At 39.9% G+C, this 20,327-nt stretch overlaps 1 protein-coding gene across 3 annotated transcripts in view; it reads left to right on the forward strand.

Moving 5' to 3' along the window:
- Nucleotides 1-6,799: 6,799 nt before the first annotated feature.
- Nucleotides 6,800-20,327, forward strand: part of atxn1a (ataxin 1a) — a 362,909-nt gene continuing 349,381 nt past the window's right edge. For all 3 annotated transcript variants that reach the window (XM_043719064.1, XM_043719063.1, XM_043719065.1), the window contains exon 1: nt 6,800-7,456. The gene's annotated coding sequence lies outside the window, so the exon portion shown is untranslated. The remainder of the gene's footprint in view (nt 7,457-20,327) is intronic.

Below are 20,327 nucleotides of genomic sequence, written 5' to 3' on the forward strand. Positions count from 1 at the left end.
ACTACAAAACAGGATCATAAAAACTAGTTAGCCTTCTATGTTCAAATAGGTTGTTGAGGCTGGGTTTTGTGAACGAGAGTTTCGGCTGCTGTGCAGCTGTATTTCTGAGCAGGTCAAGGCAAGCTATTGATTAACCCTTAACATGCATAAGTTTTCCTTCGAGCATTCTGCAAGGCACAATGATTATGAATCATAATTGTTAGGATCTAGTAATAAGGGAATTGTAGAATATACATATACGTGGCATATTAGATGCATGTAAAAATGTATATACAAGTATAAGTACAGTATACATGGAGAAAAGATATGTGCTACAACCTGTATTCTGAGGCCAGCCATTCATATGGGGTCTGATTAAAGCACAGGCTCAGCAATCACGGGACAAAGATTAAGGTGGTGTGAGAGGAAGAGGTAGGAAATTATGACATCTCAAAAAACCTAACAATGTCAACCCCCCCAATACCCCAACTTCTCAAAGTCTCCTGTGGAAACTATCATGAAAAATTGACTTTGAGAGGAGCAAGGAGCTGGAATTGGATGTTGTAGCGAGCTAACTAATCCCACTACCCAGTCCAGACACAATCTGTGGAAGAGAGACCAGCAGAGGGATAACTGAAAGATTGGCAGGTAGTATTAAAGGAAAATTGGCAAGAAGAAACATTTGAGCTGTCACCTGTACTTGAGACAAATAGCAAAAATAGATTTTGTCTCCGATTTCTTTTTAGCGTATTTTTTTAGACAAGCCACTTCCAACTCCAAAATAACGAGCAACATACCAAAGATGAAAGTCACATGCGCGCACACATCCGGATCAATGGAAGATGACTGGCACACCTGAGTTGGGGAACACCAGGAGAATTGAGGTGCCCAGAGAACCTGAGCTCCACAGCAGTGATACAGAGAGTATCAGCTCCATGAAACTGGAAGCAGCATGATCACAGATGGAAAAATAGTAAGAACTAACACTGGCTTGGGACCACCTTTCTGAGATACGAAGGACCTCATTGGCTTGGTGCTCTAGCACCACTGAAGAATGTCTCACAGCCTGTGCTGGGCCTTGCATTGCCTTCCTGCTAGGGTTAGAAGGATGTTCAGCATATGAACATATAGATTTTTTGATCACAGTTTGGCATTTATTTCACAAATTTCTCAGGTTGCAGGTACAGATTCATCATCTGGAACCAGCATGAATAAAAGGGCTGATGGGTTTTTGTTGGACAACCTTTTTGTTTTCAAAAAATGGGTTTTTAGATAACATTAATTAAAATGCATGGTATTTCAACTGCTACACAATATGTTTTGACATTGGAGTAGCTCATCAAGATCATAAGCCATTAGTGCTGTTCTTGTAGGAATGCAGACTACTACACTGTAGCTCTGACACCCCCAAGAACCATTGATGTATTTGGGGTAACCAAATCCTTTGTCTGGGTTGGTTGGTTTGCCTACTACAGGAAGGCAAATTCACCATCAAGCAAATGGTGGATGGCAGCCTTTTTGTAACAGATGTAATGAATAAAAATGGATTGCTTATGCCAATTAATATGAGCAATTGGCCAAATTCCAGCTCCCATCCATTTCTGACCCTCTGCACAGGGATTTCAAAAGCACAATCCATGCAACTGGACAAGCTAAGAGAATGGTAAGCAAACCAGCCATTGTATCCAGATTTTTTGACAGCACCACTAAAAGACACCATGCTGTGCCTTCACCCATGCACCACCAAGATAACCTAATCAAGAGCAGGTATCCCCACTTGTTCCAGGATAGATTTCTGTTCCTGTCCAAAACATTCAACCTTATATCCAATAATGTTCTTATTTGACACTGCCTCATACTGGCTAACTGTTAATCACAGGAATATCAGCGAGTTGACAGTGTGTTATAAATCTGAACAGGAAACTGCTAACCCCAGAAAACAGGGAGGCTGATTAAAAAAAAGGCTGAGAAATGTAAAACCACTTCTTGATTTCTTGACGCATTGGTGGAAATTAGTCAAAATAATGATCAAGAGGTTCTTTATTCTCAAAGGTGCTCATAAGGTGAAAAAGTAAGAGTGAGAGACAGGAAATTGCATAATCCCAGTAAAGCATGCAGATTCTTCTGCTGTCAGAGTTGATGGGATGCCTTGGAGAATCTCTGAGATGAAGAGGAGCAGGACTCACTCTTTTTGCCGCAGTTCTCCAAGATCATCCAGTATTCATTCCAGGGAGCAGACCGGACCATATTTGTGGTTCTTCTAAGAAAGCGTTGTGATCAGCAGCCTGAACAAAGAAAAAACATTGAGGATTAGAAATTTTTTTCAAGCTGGGCTGTATGAAATGAAACTTCCAGACTGTGTAACATTCCTTGTCCTCATTAGAGATTTGATGTGGCAACTAGTGGCAGATTCTAATCAAACCACAAAAAATTTGGATAAGCTAATCTTGTACATTCGATATGACTAATACCCCTAGAAACAACAGTTTACTAGTGAAGCTGTATTCAATTCTGTGAAATTAAATTGATCCAGAAGTATATGAGAGCATGGTTCTGGCTGGCAGCATGTCTGAATCCATTAGAAAACACTATCACCTACAAAAAGAAGGGAAACATAGAAGAAATAAGAATTCTGCAGTCCATTTCACTGTTTGATATTAGCTACAATCTTGAACAGAATATGTCAATGATTTCAAGCATGGCCTGGAGCTGGCGTTCCACCCAGTTCTGACCTGTGTCATAACCAGCAGGAGGATGTTTGACTATCTCACTACATAATGCTAAAATCTTCATGCACAAGAGACTAGGCTGAATGCCCTCTTAACGACTTGGGACCAGGAAAAAGAATATCTGAATAGAAAATCAAATTTATACACAGTGGATATGCTTTCCAATGTGGGGCTTGAGGAAAGAAATCTGCAATTTGAGCTAGCAGTGCCACAATTTAATCAATGAATGAGTTGGGATTGGAGACATTTTTTTCCAATCTCCAGAGTTGCTCAAGCCTGTTGACTTTCATCTGGTGTGAGATGCTCTTGGTGTTTGTGGAAGCACAGGCCTGACTCCCATTCAGTTCCTGCCACATCACAACCATTTGAACCGTTTTGTTTCATATTGACATCAAAACTGGACTATGTCCACATGGACACAATTTACAAATCACCAGTAAAGGGAAAATGCATTCAACATCCTCCTCATCCCAATGGCCATTTTTGTGTGGCTTCACAAAGCTGTGCTTGGACCCTGTGCACAAAGACCAAAGTGTCAATCTGTCCTCATTTAGTCACATTAGTTCAGAATGCTCATGCAGTTAAACTGTGCTGCTCCAGCTGATCATGTAGAAAGGCTTGTGCAGAAAACAACTTTGATCACAAGATGATCACACAGTGAACTGCAAATCAACATATTTGAGACCCTGCGGAAAAGGAGATGGTGACCTGTTAGATGATTCTTGCACTAACACTTTTAAACAAGCAGCAGGACATAGCCTGACTGGTGATAAAAGAGCACTCTGTCAGATCCTTAATGCATACCTCGCAACTCAGTGCCAATATACACTGTCCTTGAGGCAACTGAGCTGGCCAAGAGACTGTCATCCATGTACTTCTAGAATATGCATTGTATCTGGAAAGTAACGTGGTGATTTTTGTCTAAGTTCACCTCAAACAATTACATATCCTGGGACTACGGACAGTTCCTAGCAGTTCACACCAAGAAAATATTAACTGCTGTTGTACCCATAAACTTGTTGACTGGCAGAGCTGATTATGACTGATTGTTGCAAACTGCCACATTCTAAGGTGCAGGACTCCATATGGATGCTCTTAACCAGAGTGCAGCCACTTCAAAGGTTTATTGGTTAGGCTACAGTATAGAACCTTGCTACCTTTGAATACAGAGAGGCCGGAGCCAATGTAAGAACCATCAAGATTTATATATGTACCTGAAATTAAGTGCAGAAAATATACAAATGGTACAGCACAAAATGAGGTTATTGAGCCTCTGCTGTTACTGTGCAACACCAATTTAGCTAGTTCCATACAAGCAAAAACAGAACTTGGTTTTAGTTTAGCTAGTCACATGATCTACCCTTGCATCATAGTCTTACAATTTATTATTTTCAGATGCTAATTCAATTCCCTTTTTAAATCCATGATTAAACCTGCTTCCACTACTCTTCTCAGGTAGTACATTTCCAGAATCTAACTACTCACAACATAATAGATTGTCCTAATATCATGTTTGGTTCATCTTGCCATTCATCACAATTAGCGTCTTTTGTGTCTCGACTCTTCCGCCAAAGAGAAGTTTCTCCTCGTCCAGTCTGCAATAACACCCTTAATGGTTTTAACACCTTTATGAAATCTCCTTCTAATCTGCTCTAACAAGAATAATCCCAGTTTGTCTAGTCTTTCCATGTAAATTACTATAGTAAATTATTTAATCATCTTGTCTAAAGCTTCACATAATATAAATAGATTATGTACAATATATAGTACTTTTAACAGAATAAAATTATACAGAGCAATGCATAGGAGCATTATAAAACCAAATTTGGCACCAAGTCAAGGAAGGAGATAGCCCGGTGACCAAAATCGTGGTAGAAGAGAAAGGATTTAAATGAATGTCAAAGGACAAAGGAAATGTTTTAAAGAGGAAATTTCTGAATTTAGGCCCTTGGCAGTTTGAGGCATCAGTGGTGGAGCAAATAACAATAGAAGTTTTTGGGAGGCTGGAATTGAATATCTGTAAATGACTTAGATTTGGAGGGCTGGAGGTGAATACAGAAATCAGGGAGGGTTGAACCATGATGAGATTTCAAAACAGGGATGAGAATTTTAAAATCAAGGCATTGCTTAACTGGAAATCATTGTAGGTGAGCAAAGTGGAAAGATGATGTGAGCAGGACTTCGGGGAAGTAAAGGCAGAGGTAGCAGAATTTTGGATAGTATCAAGTTTACAGAAGAGAAAAATGGGAGATAAAAGATGAAAGTGGGAACTGATGGTCTTAGTGAGAAGGCAGATGGGGTCAGAATCTCAACTCTGGATGTAGCAGAAAATGTAGTTAACGGCTAGGAAATTGAATATGTGCAGAGATTAAAGAAGATCATTTCAATCTTCCCAAAGTTTAACTGAAGAAAATTTATGTTACGTAAATGAAGTGTATTTATGCAGTCTGTATGGTCAGTGGAGTAAGGGACCCTTCAGTGCATATACTATATTTATTTAAATTGATCTGTAATGTACTTTATGTATGCTGAATTATAGTATAATGTGCTTTTAATAATTTATTAATACAATTCTGGGACAAAAAGGCTCTTCTAGATCCAACAATCAAAGTTTAAATCTTCCTGAACCTTAATTCCCCCTCACTCCACTCCCAAACTCAACCAAGAGTCAGGGTCCAATCTATCCTGTTGTTTGATATTCCCATCCCAACCACTTCCCCTTAACCATCTTAAGGTGGGACAATGCCAGGTACATGTAGGCAAAGCTAAGGAATTAATATCCCTGACCCTCGCATTGCAAAGGTCAAGGTGACCTGCAGGACACCTTTGCCTGATTCCTATTCCCCGTTTAAAACGGTGTTTTTAATTCTGTTAGTTAATGCGGAGTTAGCCTAAAGCTAAATCTCATATGCTGCCATTATAGAGAGCTGTACAGTCCCAGTAAGCCATGACTAAGCTAATTCCTTGCTCTGTATCAGTCCATAAACCAGCTGGCATTTAAGAATTACGTCAGAAATGAACAAGTACAGTTAGTAATCTTATAGGTTTCCATGTGTTAGTGCTTTAAGTGTGCATTTAATGCAGTAGCAAATGATTACAGGGAACTACTGCAGTCAGTTCCATTTGGGTTTTATGTTCCATGAACAGTTGATAAAAATATTGTGCAGCATCCTATGAATAAAAACATTTTTTAAAAAAGAACAATAGCCATATCCACGTAAATAGGCATATATTTCAATTGCCATTTCGTTTTTCAAATGCATTTATCAGGATTTGAGGGATCTTTGAAGCCTGTAGTTTTACACCTCTGAGTACATTCAGTTTCTAAAAATACAAGTGTTACGTTGAAAATTATTATAGCATAATTGGAACATTGAACGTTAGACAATTCCAACAATTACAGTTAAGAGCACTAAATTGACGCATTGTAATTTCTGGGAAACACAAAGCTTTAATTTCATCCATATAAATAAAGTGTTGGAACAGGATCCACTTACATTTCCTCCTGGAAAACAACAGTAATACTGAGTCCAGCACTTGGTGTTGTAAAGGACAAATACACTGCAGCAGCCCTAGTGTGTGAAGTTTGCACTGCATTGAAACATTACATCATCCCTGACCAATCAGAAGTGACTGAGTGACTGGGAGAGATTCCAGCTCCACGGCCCTTCTGCAGGATGGGATATTCCAGCAGCGTGTTTCTGTTTAAAGGAACCTTTCCGATACTGCTCCCCTAGCGCCCTTTTTAAAGGGATATTCCAACAGCTCGCTTCAGACAGCACATTGCAAAATGAAGGATCACATCGGTGGCGAGGTCTCGGGTGCAGATGCTGGAAAAAAAAGTGGCAAAAGCAATCTCAAGCTCAAAACCAAATATTGAAGGGGGGGGGGGGGGGGGTCATCTTTGAGGTATAAATTGAGTTCAAGTGAAGGTAGAGCGTGTGGAATCCAAAATACACACTAACATCAGTCGTTTGCACTTGGGGCAGTTTGAACTTGAGCATTTACTCCATTCAGTAAAACGCATTCTAATCCATACTTCAGAACGACAAATGGTTAAATGCTGAAAAAAAATGCATAAATTGGCTCACACATATGTTGATATATTAATCGTGCTGTCGCGCAATCATACTCCTATCTTTTTTTATTCGGCCCCATTTCTTCCAGTTCGACACTAAATTCTTGAATCGGACGAGTTAAATTATTTGGCAGCTTGCAATCTGCACTGTTGTAACAAACACATTCTATTGTACTGCCCTCGGCGAGTTACTCGACTTGCTTTTAAAAGGCTTGTTGGTTGTACTGTCCACGTGACTTTTACAAGTTTGACTTTACTTTCAATATTTATCGCACTCCTGCTCTGACGTGTAGATTTATATACCATGCCCGTACATAACACGCTGCAATGTGTTGACTGTGTTCTGTTGGAATTAAGACTCTTTTTATGTCGTTTTCCTTTCTTCTGGCCCTCTCAACGTGCTCACGTTAATCTCAGGATCTGTTGGCAACCGGCCAGGATGTGTGTTGTCTTGCATCCTTTGCATATAGTAGAATCCTTAAGCTATCAGCAGACGCAGCCAAGTGCTCCATATTTGGCTTATGTTACACACACGCAGTGAGAGCGAGCGCTAGAGGAGAGAAGCAGAGCAGGAGTGGTGTCTGCAAGACAGACATTACTACACGGCTACAAGCTCGGCTCCCTTCATCGCGGAGCGCCGCGTCTTGGGCATCACCGCCTTTTTGATGTTGTAAGTGTTTTATTTAAAGAACTATGTATGCTCCGGTTCTTCTCCAGCAGCATTGGCTATTTGCTGTCATTTTCTTGCTCTTTGGACGTGTAGGTTGTTATGAAATGGCTATGCTCCCTCTCGTAGTACAAACACTGCCTTACCCAGAAATTTGATTGAGAAAACTGTGTGTGTATTTTGTGTGGTGTGTGTGTGTGATTATGCAGTACTGTCCCTGAGTATGTGCTGTGATGTTTTTCTCCTGTGTGTGTGTTTGTGTGGGGGGGGGGTGAAGCGTTAGATGTGGAGGGGAGGGGGGGAATGTTTGGGGGATGATGTTTTGTTGGGGAGGGGTGGAGACAGAGGGGATGCCGCAGCAGGGCTCTGCAAACGGGGAGCCCTGTCACCGAGTTGACCGCTTGTTTAATCGGGTCATTCAGGAGACGGGCTCGCCACAGCGTTGCGTAATTGGGATAGATAGGGCTGGTCTACAGCAGGGAACATTTTTATCTTGTTTACAACGCTGCCGATACACTGTAGTACGAGAGCTCTGCGGTCAGACCATCTGAGTAGACACTGGCCCCACGCAAGTCTTCCTTATTGTTACTACCTCGGTGACTCATCTGCAAACCTTATTCCTCCATCTGCCCTTTTCCACAACATTATTGCAGCGTGCTGTTTTTGAATATTAAAGCAGGTCCTTATTGATGGCCAATAAAACGGTTGGACTTGATAAATCTCAGCACGTTTATCCAAAAGACCGATTGGCTTCAGAATTTGTCGGGAGCCCTTTTTCCACGAACACATCAAGATTTTTGTGTTTAAAATGATTACAGTTTGTGTCAAGTGAGAGAAGGGACAACAAAGGGCGGCGGGATCAGTTTTGTCCACGAGCATTATGCGCCTGACACTTTGACCATCCACCCTCTCGTCATTTAAATACAGAAAATCAAGGCAACGCTGCATTAAACACAAAACGTGGACGTTGTTTTCCTGTGAGTCAGTTACTCTTCTTTCTGAGGCTGAGCTGCTGCGTAAAAAAAAAAGATCATGAATGAGAGTGGGAATACTATAATTATTTCCAAGCCATTGCATCAGTGCTGACAGTAAGCAGTTAAAACTTACATTAACTGCGTGTTAACATGTTCAGTGCGTTGTATAATGAAAGTCTCAGAAATGATTTCCATGTGTGGAAGTTCTTGGAGGCTGTTGGGTGGACTGCATGTAGAGAGATGTTGGTGTAGGATTTCATTGCAATACCCCTGGACCTGATCAATCATGTAATTAGATCAGGTTGCCCTGGTAACAGACGTTATTTATCTCCTCATTGAGGTGCGTATGTTTATCTTGTGAAAACGCTTGTCTTCCGACGTATTTCATACTGTAAGTGGGTTGAATCCAGTATTTATTTCAGTGGTAAATAAATGTATTCCTTCGACGATAAACGGCTTTGAAACGTGACATGGATAGTTTCTAGCGTCGATGCTTAAACTTCATCATTATGATTGGTTGTGTTATCAGAAATAATAATCATAAATAATATGTACATATAAAATGCTAGCTGATATCTCATCCAGATGGTGTGATGGCAAAATGCTATTGTGATCGACCCTTCAAGGCTTGCTGTTCAGGACCGAAGTTGGAGGTGGAGTGTGGGTGTGTGAATGTGGCTGATTGTAACTGCTTAGAAACTGTTGAGGTCACTCAAAGGGCAGTTGTAACTAAGTTTTAGGTGCCAGATCAGTGACTGCATTTGCTCTCCATTTAAAAAAAAATGTATCCAGGAGCATAGTGTGACGTAGTGTCTGGAATGTAATGCACTGGATGCACGATTTTTTATACTTGTGTGTATACAAATATAATCGTTTTTTCATGATGGAATAAGTCACTTGGATATCTAAAAAATTACGTTGTGCCTGTGGAGCACTTGAGAATGTAATATTTATTGTGCTGGCGATTTTAAAAAATGATCTAATTTCTATTAAGTATTGGAGATGTACAAAGAAGGATGTGATAGCCACATTTTCAATTTTGTTTTCTTAACAATATTGATATAGTTATATAATATATGGTTTTATACAAAGATAATATCCATATTAAGTCTTCATGGAGGTATTTGAATGTATATCTAGTGTCTACATCATTTATCTGCGTTGAGTACATTTTGGCTGAGTCTCATTGCTGATCAGCTGTGATTTTTGAAAAATAACTGTGTTTTGGCATGTGTTGAAATCAGTATATCTTTTGATCTGAGCTGCAAGGAGGTCACGCTTGTTGCTGCTGGCACATATTTGAAAGATTAACCCTTGTATTCATTTGGGTGGTTATAAAGAATCAGTTACCTATATCTATGGGGATCAATCTCCATATTCTTCCTCTATGACCCGAGAGATCATTTGGACACAAAGGAGACAGCGGAAATGTGTCACAGTAGGCATTCATTTCCTTATGTTGCCCTGACATTTCTGGAAATAAAATGCCAACAAGCTAGCAGTGCCTTTATGGGCTGGGTATATTTTGGCTGGGTGTCCACATACAGGAACGTCAAAAGAAGTTGGTGGTATTTTGGTTCCCTGTAGTTCCCCAGCCACAACATTTTCAGTCAACAGCTAAAAGATGGTGGCCAATCCTGTGTTTTCCACCTCCACCTTTTGGAGGCAGGCCTCAGCTAAGGGTTGAAACCAGAAATGGAGAATATCAGGTCATGTCAGGGAGGGAACTCCCATCTGATGGAGTGATGGGAGGAATTTCAGGCCTTTGTTTTCTTTTGATGTTAATTTGGATGAAGATTTGTGTAGTTAGAGTATTGTACAAAATTTGTTGGAAACCACAATAGACTCTTATTACCACCTCACTGACTGAGTCTTGCTCAGGGCCTGAAACTTTGAGGAAACAAAAATAACATTGGTTAAATGCCTTGCTTAGCTTAAGAAAAAGGGAATGCTGATAAGGTTCCCCATGGTAGGCTCATTCATAATGTCAGGAAGGATGGGATACAGGGAGATTTGGCTATCTGGATTCAGAATTGATTGGCTGACAGAAGGCAGAGACTGGTTGTAGATGGAAAGTATTCTGCCTGGAGGTCCATGTTGAGTGGGGTCCTGCAGGGCTCTATTCTTGGGCCTCTGCTCTTGGTAGTTTTTATAAATGACTTGGAAGAGGAGGTTGGCAGGTGGGTTAGTAAATTTGCAGATGACACAAAGGTTGGAGGTGTTGTTGATAGTATCGAGGGCTATTGCAGGCTGCAGCGTGACATAGTTGTTAAGAAAGCATATGGTGTTTTGGCTATCATTAACGGGGGATCAAGTTTAAGAGCTGCAAGTTTTTGCTGCAGCTCTACAAGTCCCTGGTAAGACCACAGTTGGAATATTGTGTCCAGTTCTGGACACAAAAGAAACAGAGACTTTGGAGAGGTTGCAAAGAAGGTTTACCAGGATGCTGCCTGGACTGGAGGGATTGCCTTATGAAGAAAGGTTGAAAAAGCTCAGACTTTTCTCTCTGGAGAGAAGGAGGAAGTGAGGAGACCTGATCGAGGTGTACAAGATACTGAGTGGAATAGATAGAGTCAATAGCCAGAGACTTTTCCCCACGGCAGGATTGACGGGTACGAGGGGTCATAGTTTTAAGATATTAGCAGAAAGGTATAAAGGAGATGTCAGAGGTAGGTTCTTTATGCAGAGAGTTGTGAATGCATGGAATGCGTTGCCAGCGGTGGTGGTGGAAGCAGAGTCATTAGGGACATTTCAGCGACTGCTGGACATGCCCATGGATAGCAGTGAGTTGAGGGGTGTGTAGGTTAAGTTATTATATTTTACATTAGGATTAAGCCTCGGCACAACATTGTGGGCCAAAGGGCCTGTTCTGTGCTGTACGTTTCTATGTTCTAAATTAAGAAAGATTGCTAGTTGGATTCCATTCAGATCAGGGTTTCACAATACACAGGATATCCTAGGTTTTAAAAATATCTGAACATGGAATATGAATGTTTTGTTTGTTTTACCATGCAAGTCTAGTTGAGGCTTTGATGTAACTCCGACAGAATGGTGTCAACACTCTCAGAAGGTAGTACACATATTTATATAGAGCTAATTTGTTGTGTCTTGCCAACTATATACTAACCCCTCCTACATTTCCCTCTCCAAGGCTTTCTAATTTATTTTCTATATTTTCCACAAGCCTGGGTCAAAGTTATTAATGGTATATGCCATAACCATAAGTGGACCTCGTTGATCTTATTCCTATTTCCACCTATAGCATAATTGGCCACTCCATTCTCTTACTCCATCTCATGTGTGTTTAACGATGGTTGCTCTTTTGGCCATTGAGTTATGGTCCTTTGGAACACACTCAAAATATGTTTGCCTTTCGCATCCCTTCTAGAATATCAAATAGCAGGCTTTTTTGTGTAGGCCTGCCACTCTTATCACCTTTCTTTCATCTTGAACCAACTTAGTGTTCGGCATCCTTCCCTATCTTCTGAAGTGTGATGGAACATCATGTTTTTGCAAGGAATGTTGTAGAAGTGGAAGCTCATGTTGGTGGCTGAATTTACAGTTTTCAACTACTGCAGTTGGGATGTTAAAACTAAGGAACAACAGTTTGAAGTGTCAGCACAGCACTGATTGAAGTGAACACTGCAGAACAGTGCTGCAGCTATTGCCTGCTATCTCATAATGCAGTGGCAGCAGGAGGGTGGCCCAGGACAGCAGAGAGCATGTGAGATGCAGCACGCCATAAACATTGTGAGCACTTGCAATGGACTGAGTGGTGGTTCATTTGGCTTTGAGATATATAATACTATCTTTAAGGAATAACAGACTTCAAGGTTTTTTTTAAGATAAACAGCTTTATTGCTTTTTAGTACATGTGCGTGCTACTATTCCTTTTTTCTTCAGGCATATTTGCATTTTTGAACTGTGAAGTTTTACTTTGTTATTTTTTCAAGCCCAGTACTTCCTAAATGTTTTCCCACCGTCCCCATTTTCTCTCATTTTGAGGCCTGAAAATAGTTATGACCCTTGTGAGAGGTGACCATGGGGTGGGGGTGGGTTGGGGGGAGTGGAAGAGGTGATTTGAGAGCAGGTGTAAGAAGGCCAATAAGAGGTACATGGTGTCTATTGCTGTGTCTGAGCTCGCAATTCCAAAATTCCGGCTTGCAACCCATTTTGGTGTTTTGTACTCACATTGGGAAGCTCTGATCTAAGTATTCCCTAGCTGAGGGAATTGTTGTGATTAGGGCTGCTCATACAACTACCAGGTTTTATAGGATGTACATGTCCCACTGCAATCTACTGATCATTCAAAGTTACGTTTTCATCAAAAATTGGAATCAACTGATAATTTGAATGAAGAAATACTAATGACCGAATTGTGAACTTAGCATTAAAATTTTTAAAAACAGTTCCAATTTAAGAAGAACACCTTGTTCTTGTATCTTCAGCTTCCTTGACTGCATCCATGCCATAAGGGTCTCTTGCTTGCATCATTGTGACTCTGATGCTTTCCTTAAAGGCACTTCCATAGGGTCATGTGATGTTACAGGACTGGTGCATCTGTGTGTCAAATGGCTGCCTGTGTTCTCCAATCACGTTAGTAATGAAAGACACAGCCTTGTGATGTCTCTGATTTTTGTAATATTGAATTGTTTGGTTATTGTCTCCCTGAATGTCACTGTGCACATCAAACTGGAACTGCTTAACTAAAATAAAAACAGAAAGTGCTGGAGAAGCTCAGCAGGTCTGGTAGCATCTGTGCAGAGAGAAACAGAGTAACCGTTTCAAATCCAGAATCTTGATAAGTCATATTGGACTTGAAACATTAATTCTGTTTCACTCTCCACAGAAACTGTTAGACCTGCTGAGATTCTCCATCATTTTCTGTTTTTAGCAATTGTACTGTTTTGCATTTTATTAAACTGCTTAACTAACTTGTTTTTACTAACCTCCACAAGGTAACACATTGAGGAAATGAAAGACTTGGAGCTATGTAGCACATTATCATATCTTTCAGATTATTGTGGTAAACTAATTTAAAATGAAGTTATTAATGTAGACAAATGCAGCAGCCATTTTGTCCACAGTAAACAGCAACAAAGTGAATGGTTAGTTTTTATTTTAATGGTTAGTCATCTTTTCATCCAGATTTGCAGCACTACTTACCAAGTATGTATGTACAGTTTATTTATATGCTGATTAAATATCTTTGCCTTCCTCTGAAAACTCTACCACTTCTATTACCCTTTGTGCAGTTAAGTTTGTTTTCTAGCTTAATTTTTAAATGATGGTAATTCACCTTTTAAGATAACACTTCCCTTTGAAATATATAATGAAAGGAAAAATTATCACACTCGTGCATTTGTTAGTTCCTTTCATCACACCTATTTCATCCCTACTTCAGATAGGTGCCAAAGATAGCTGGCATGTTGTCTTTACTAAAACGGTGTGGATGTTGAGCTAGATTATTTCTAGCTGCCTTGTTTTATACCTGGCAAACAGATGCACATTGACCAATTTCCTTCTTCATTGCATTTACTTTGCTCCACTTCTACAAAATACATGATGAGAAAGTTTGGGTGTACAACCCTCATTTTAAGTTTAAATAATGTGTTTCCTGCAAGTGTGAGATTATATCCAATAATCAGATGTCTTATTGAAGGCACTTATTAAAGGCAGTGACATGTTTTTCAAATTCTAAAAGTTTTGAAGATGTTCAGTACCATACTAATCTTTTCAATTTGCTATTTACGTGGAGACGTAGTTTTTATGGTCTATAGGCTCTTAGGATTATTTTCCATCCATCTCCCTGGTGCTTCTAAAATATTTCTATCAATCAAAAGTTTTTGACTTTTTTTATTTAACCTGTTTTTCTAATCAACCTATTTAGAGATGTTATTACACACTGTTGGAGCAGGTGGGACTTGAACCAGGGGTAAGGACACTACCACTGTGCCACAAGAGGGCCCTTATTTCTATCAACTGTTGACCCAGAAGAAGTAAGGAAAGTTCATAATTTCTTGAAAAGGTCTGTGCAATCTGTAATTGTTTCTGAGAATGTTTGATAAGGACTTTTTAAAAGTTTACATCTAAATGGATCATTGTAATTGTCTTGGATCTTAAATATTAGTCCATAGGGCTTGATGACTCTTGACTTGGAAGTGATACCAATAGAAAGGAGGGTTAAAAAGTAAGCAATATGGTTGGCAGATACAAAGGAGAGCAGCAGAAAAGGTGAACTTCAGGGAGAGGAGCCGAAGGCTGAAGATGATGAGTGCATAGACACAGGTGCAAAGAGAAAGTAGGTAGAGACAGAAAGAGGAATACTCTGAGTTCTTGTTAGAAAATGAAGTGGATCACTCTCGGGAGGCGGTCAGCTTTTCTTTTAGCAGAAAGATAAGATTTCTTGAAGACGCTCATTGAGCTGGCTAAGGAGGTTATGTGGGAGGCTATATGAATAGCTCAGAGATGCTAAAGAGCTGGTAGTTTTCCCAGATGTGGACAGATCATAGTCCAGGAAAGGGTTTGTAGAAATGTTATGCACTAATGATAGAAGTACCCATGAAACTTAAAGTCAAAAGCTGTTATCAAGTAGGACTTCTGGTCTACTCTGTGTAAATAAAGAACAGCATATTGTGGAACTGTGTAGCTATATAGTGTCACATCTCTGCAGGAGTGATGAAAATATGTGTGCTTGTGTGGGAGGGATCATTGTTGTAATGACTATTTAAAGTGATTTTTAAAATTTGAAACATCATTTGCTAATTCACATGTAATTTAATTTGATTCTGAGTTATGTTAAAGTAAAAGCTACAAAAAGTGGGTAGTTTCTTGACTTTTTGAGGTCATTGAGTAATTTTGATTATTTTGGTTTATGTTTCATCCATGGGGATCATAACAACTTAAAGTGTACTGATCACCACTTGTTATATAAAATTGTATCTGCACCCTGTTTATCTAGCTCCACCTTTTTTTAGCTTTTTCATATTTCATGATATTTAGTAGTCTTGCATCAGGCACAAACCTGAATATACTTGACTCTATTTTGTTAAGACAACTTTGAAAAAGGGCTATCACTTTTCATTGCTCAGTAATGTCCTTTTTCTTTGTCTTTATTTTTCCTTATTTTCTGATTTGCAAATAATTTTCCATCCAAGATGTTTCCGTACACAAGTTGAAGAGTAATGTTTCAAATGTCCATGCTTTTGACATTTATTGATCATCCTGTACCATATCGGTAAATCGATCTAAGAGTTGTGTTAGGTTATTTAGGCATGATCTATCTTTCACCATATTGTACAGATTTCTCTAATTAATTTATATTTTCATATCTGTTCATGTTCTCTGTCCTGCTAATGAATACTAGCCATTTTTTCCACTAACTTCATTAGCCTGCAGTTCTCTTGTATTCACCTTGAGCGTATCAATGCAAGTATTTTCATTACGCACATTGAAAAGCTATTTATCAGCAAATCTAAGATGGTGTCTAAAGAAATATGATTTCTATGTTATTGTTTAAGTAGAGGGTACAAGATAACCAAATTACATGCATATAAGTTTTATAAGGCAAACAATGTGATATATTCAGAATCTTACATATATATTAAAAATATGTGTTGGTTATATAACAAAGTGTATGTACTGGAAACACAGTATAAGAAAATTTGCTTAGTAGGTGGAAGGGAATGCTTAAAAGGTTCTGATAACTGCATTATGTTTGTGGAGTATAAAATGGCAACTGTTTTTTCAAAATAATGATCGAGAGTAAATTTGATGAACTTCAGAAGCCGAAGTTAAGGGTCCTGGAAAAATTTTTCATCATTTAAAATAATGAACACTTTTTAGGGAAGTTCGATTAAAATTGTGCCTTATCTATTTGCATTTTGGAGAGTAGGCAGAGGGATAAACCAGGCTGTACATCAAATGTTTATTTTTGGTTAGGAACTTCATCCACTGGCAGAGGTATCTGGATACCTGAGTTGGTCCCCGATTTGAACTTCCCAATAGTTCTCCGCAAAGGCAGTTGCAGTGTCCTTGTCTGAGTATCTTCAGCTGCTGTTTCATCTTTCCTTTATCACAATATCAAAATAAAATTGTTAATTAACAATACTGAGGAACCTCGATTATCCAGCATTTGACTAACCAAATTTCACATTATCTGAACAAGATTGCTTGGCTAACTGTGTTATCCAGCATTCGGTTATCCGGCATTTGATTAACCGAGCAAAATACACTCCGCCCGTGTCCTTTGGATAATCTAGGTTCCTCCACATATCTAGACCATATCAATTCCTCACAGTGAAACAATACTTTGAGTGTGTGCAGCAAAGTGGGGAACAACATTCAGGCATGGGCTGGATTATTATCAATTCGAGAGAAAGTCTAATAACGTCCTCTTGATAATCAGTTGTATTGACATTGCTAAATCTTCCGCCATAAATATCCCAGAAGTCCTCATTGATCAAAAACCTAACTGGACCAGTCTGGTAAGTGTTTTGGCTTGAGAAAGACAAGAAGCTGAATATGTCAATTAAGACTTCCAACATTCTGCACCACCTCCACGCTTAAATTAGGAATGTGATGGAATACTCTTCAATTTAACTTGGATGTAACAGCATTTAAGTAACTCAGTTCTGTATAAAGAATTCACTGAAACAATGTATCAGGCTTTCTTCGAGTGCAGCTACCAATCTTTGATAACCACTATCTGGAAAATACAAGGGGAGGAGTGCAAGAAAGCACCTACAGGTAACACACTATGGGATAAAAACAATGACTGCAGATGCTGGAAACCAGATTCTGGATTAGTGGTGCTGGAAGAGCACAGCAATTCAGGCAGCCTGTCCTCGGATGCTGAGGTAACACACTATCCTGACTTGGGCTGCTGTCACCATTCCCTCATCAGAACTGGGTCAAAGTCAGGGAACCTTTTACCTAACTGCACTGTGGGCGAACCTAGCACCTTCACTATATGGATTGCTTCAGTTGAACAAAAAGGCTCATGGTCAACTAAGAACAGCATTGAATACTGACTTCAGCTCACAACTTGACAATAAAGGGTGGATAGCATGTTATTTCTGTCACTCCACAGTGATCAGTATGCTTGATGCAGTGTGTGTGTTTTATAGAAATTAGCACAGCCGTTTCTAAGAGTGTACAACTATTTGTACAAGTCAGAAGATAGAAAAATGTCACATCCATAGCCTTTCGGTTATCATTAAGCATTGCTTTGAATAAACTATATTTGCATAATTTTGAGTAAATCGTCTTTTTGTCAGATCATGAGGAGAAATTTTATGGGAGCTTTGTGATTAGAGAGGAAGATAAAGGATGTCAGGACTATGAACTGCAGAGATCAGCAAAGCTCTATGGATCTTTGTTTTACTTTGTCCCTGTATTTTAGCACCAACTTACCAAATAAATTCCTGAATTGTAAAGATCTGAGCAGAAGCACAGATTAATGTTATCTTCATAGATGCATGACCTGAGTTTTTTAAGCACAAAATGGCATCTAAATATCCAATTGATCAGCTAGCCCAATTGGATCAAGCTGCATTATAAGCATCTGAGTGCATGGTAGAGCTTTAAACTTGTTGATTTAAAATATTTAAAGTAGGATCCTCGAGTTATTGTTCCGGTCCAGCATCTGACTCATAAAGTCTGACAAATGTGTCCAACGTGCACATTCTCCCTGTGTCTGCGTGGGTTTCCTCCGGGTGCTCCAGTTTCCTCCCACAGTCCAAAAAGAAATGTGCAGGTTAGATAAATTGGCCATGCTAAATTGCCTGTCGTAAAAACAATGACTGCAGATGCTGGAAACCAGATTCTGGATCAGTGGTGCTGGAAGAGCACAGCAGTTCAGGCAGCATCCGAGGAGCAGTAAAATCGAAGTTTCGGGCAAAAGCCCTTCATCAGGAATACCTGCACCACTAATTCAGAAATTGCCCGTAGTGTTAGGTGAAGGGGTAAACGTAGGGGAATGGGTCTGGGTGGGTGCGCTTCAGCGGGTCGGTGTGGACTTGTTGGGCCGAAGGGCCTGTTTCCACACTGTAAGTAATCTAATCTAATCTAATCAAACTGTTACACTAATCAGGAAGGACCCACCACAGTATTTTGATTTGACTTGATTTATTTATTTATTTTCACATGTGTTTTGTTACAAAGTACAGTAAAAAGCGTTGTATGGTGTTGTCACTCTCCACTGCCATTTTACAACACAGAAAAATAAACCAAAACATGGAATTTGAAGGCAGAAAAATAAAAAAGCAAGTGTTCACCTTTACAGCCCTTGTCGTTAAGTGCTTCATCATGGGCCTGGTGCCCAGGCATGCATTCCCTTTGCCGTGCTGCTGCTGCTGCTACAATGAAAGTTGCCATTCTTCGGTGCCGTCTCACCTCAATCGATGCCCTTGCCACTATCAGTCCTCTCTGCTAGGCACCGCACTGGCCCAAGCTCTACTCTGTCGCTGCCATGTGTCTGCTTCAGGCCCACCTTGCCGATACAGCCATTGCCAGTCTCACCAGGTCTTGTACTGGGACCATACTCTCCTCCACCTCAGGAATCTGTACTCAGGCACTGCCAGGAACACAAGCTTTGTTTCCATCGCAGCAACCATGATTCAACACTAGGACCTCCTCATTGATGCAGAAGCTAACAGGATCCCAGACTCTACTCCGCTGTTGCCATGACTCCGCACTGGGCTAACTTGTCGCCGTGACTGAACTCATAACAGAAAGGAAGTAAAATAAAAGAGAAAAAAAAAACAGAGAAGAGAGAGAAAACCATCTTTCCAGAAAAGCTTGATATGTGCCCAATGGGTACAGATTACTGGCGGTCTTAACACATTTAGAGAATGTGCCTCACTTGATTATATCATGGGTATGCCTTGTGTTAGAAGTGATGTGTTGAGAGTTGTGAAAAGTGGTATGTAAGTAACTTGGAGTGACATGGTGTGAAGTGTTAAAATGAAATATTGAAATATCACTGGAGATTTCACTGGAAAGTGAAAACAACTTTGCTGAGGGCACTGAATCTATTCTGACGTTGCAACCACGTTCCAGGAGATTAGCTCCTGACATTGACCTCCACAGTTACCACTTCCTACTTGCAGTGGAGGTATTACCTGGAAGCCTTTTAGCTAATGGGCATGAAGCACAAGGTGCAGTGGGAATCTGCGCCTTCCTATTTCAATAATTAAAGTCAACAAAGCAGCATTGGAGAATCCAAGGGGCAAATATGCAGACCTTGTAGCCATTTCTTCCTTCGTGAGTTTAACCTGTCTGTAGAAGAGTTCACCTTCCACTTTAAGAGATGTCAACTGCTTTGATGTGGCATTGATGCTCAACTTCTGCATGCTTCCCCCATCCCAATTCCCAGTAAAATGAGTGACCAGTGTGTGGATAGCGTCATGCTGTCTACACAACAGAGTCACTAGCACCATTGCCGCAGCACCAATTTCATAAAGTCTGTGGGTCTGCAGTGGGCACCCCAACTTCTAGCCATTTTTTAACTATAATCAGATTGCAAGACCATGAAATTCCTGAGTAGCTAGTTCTGGCTGCTTGAATCTTTAATAATAAGTGAAAATTGAGTCAGATAAATAGATCAAAACCTAATCCAGTCTGAAACGTTATCCCTTTTGAATTTGAGAGTAAGGTTAACAAACTATCATGGAATTTGAGATTATGCAATGTGTACGTGAGTTAGGCTAGTTGTAAAATGAAAGTAATCTCACATGGGGCTGACGCTGGACAGGGTGGGCACTTCTTAAAGGGGAATTGTCTATAGGACTGCTTGCATGTCTGGACTTGCCCAAAGTAGGGTGAAGCTGTGACTTGTTTTTAATATTGTAGCTCATCTCAATGTTTCTAGGTTTTTTGCTGTGTCAGTTTTATTTTGA

Source organism: Chiloscyllium plagiosum, chromosome 29 (genome assembly GCF_004010195.1).
Source record: "Chiloscyllium plagiosum isolate BGI_BamShark_2017 chromosome 29, ASM401019v2, whole genome shotgun sequence".
NCBI lineage: Eukaryota > Metazoa > Chordata > Chondrichthyes > Orectolobiformes > Hemiscylliidae > Chiloscyllium > Chiloscyllium plagiosum.